This window comes from Capra hircus, unplaced genomic scaffold (assembly GCF_001704415.2).
Source record: "Capra hircus breed San Clemente unplaced genomic scaffold, ASM170441v1, whole genome shotgun sequence".
Classification (NCBI taxonomy): Eukaryota; Metazoa; Chordata; class Mammalia; order Artiodactyla; family Bovidae; genus Capra; species Capra hircus.
In genome coordinates, this window is record NW_017212862.1 from 24,097 (window position 1) to 25,745 (window position 1,649).

General features: G+C 52.2%; 1 pseudogene; it reads right to left on the bottom strand.

Moving 5' to 3' along the window:
* Positions 1–670: 670 nt before the first annotated feature.
* On the bottom strand, positions 671–1,639 carry LOC108635264 (annotated as a pseudogene).
* Between the last annotated feature and the right edge of the window lie 10 nt (positions 1,640–1,649).

Consider the following 1,649-nt stretch of genomic DNA (forward strand, 5'->3'; position numbering starts at 1 on the left):
CCCTGAAAATAGAAATGTACATATTCTTTGGAATTAGGATTTTTTCCAGATCAAAGCAAGGAGTGGTATTGCTGGAAAACGGGATAACTCTCTATTTGTGTTTCAAGGAGCCTCCAGATATTTTCCTTCGTGGCTGCACCCACCCATTTACAACCCTGCCCACGGTGTAGGAGGGTTCCCTGTTCCCTCGCCCTCAGCAGCACTTAAGCTTCGAAGATCTTTTGAGGATGGCCGTTCTGAGCCGTGTGAGAAGATGGCTATGGTAGTTTTAATTTGCATTTCTTTACTACTTACTGATGATGAGTATCTTTCCACGGGCTTTTTACCTTCTATGGGGGAGTACAGTTAACCTCGGAAAGTGGCTTCTTGAAAGTCAGCCCTGTTTTGAATTCTCTTCATGTGATTTACCCCGGAAGATTTCTTTAGGGCTGGTGTCATTTTTTTTTATTTTTTTTTTACCTTCTTGTTAACATTTTTTATTATAGTATTTCCTTTTAAATTCATTCAAAACAAACAAAAAAGGAAAACAAAGACAATGGTCCCAGAAGGAATGCAGGATTCGTTTTAGTTACAGCGCAGAGATTCTTCTCTCGGTGGGAACTGTGCTCTTGGTTTCAGCAATAAGTGAGGGGAAGGTCTTGCGCTTTTGAAGTTCTGAGGGGTGCAGGGGCGTCCGCGTTAGTAGGGGTAGATGGGAAATGCTATCTGCAACCGTCCAAGGCTGGAACGGTCTTCCAGTCACTGTGGCGTCCACCTGCTGTCAGGGTTAGTTCCAGATTTTGAGGAAGCTGTCCCAGGACCCCGTCGCCACGGCCCATCCCGTCATCAGTTACCCCCAGGCAGCTCACGCGGTTGTCATGCCCGGCCAAGACCCCTGCCCCGTCGGCTTTGAGGGCGTCCCAGACGTTGCAGTTGAAGTCGTCGTCCTGCTGCGAGAAGGAGGCGCCCACTCTTGGAGAAGGAGACGGAGGTGATCCCGCAGATGATGTTGTCGTGGAGTAGGTCCTGAGCTCCTGGTCCGCACGGAGGTCGAACAGCCGGCAGGTGGCGTCGTCTGAGCCAGTGCCAAATGCGTCGCGGTTCGGGAAGAAACAGATGGCGTTGATATCGCGGCTGTGGCCGTGAAGGTTTGCCGGCACACCCCTTCTCGCACGTCCAGAGTTGGCTGAAGCGTCACAAGCACCAGAGACAGTCTGGTGTCGCGGAGCGCTCATGACGTCCCCGTGTGGTCCAGGGAATGTGGTCGTCTGCTGGCCAGTCTCGATGTCCCACAGGGCACAGGTGGTGTCTCCAGAGCCGGTAACGATCTGATTGTCATCCAGAAAACCGCAGCACGACAGGTAACCTGTGTGTCCAGCCAGCTCACGATTCACACGACATTCCCTTCACGAGTTTTCAGATGTAAATGGAGCAGATGTTATCCAGGCCTCCGCAGGCACGTAGTTCCAGAAGGGCCATAAGCGCACGTCATGACCGCGAGGAGCGCAGAGGGATGGCATGGACCTTGTTTGTGGTGTAGCTGTCCCCAGATAATAAGTTTACCGTCCTGCGAGGCACTGACTAGAAGCCTGGAGTCGGTGCCCCAGTGCATGGCATAGATCTTGGCCAAGTGTCCCCTCAGCGTCCTCCTGGTGCGCGTCTGGACTTCC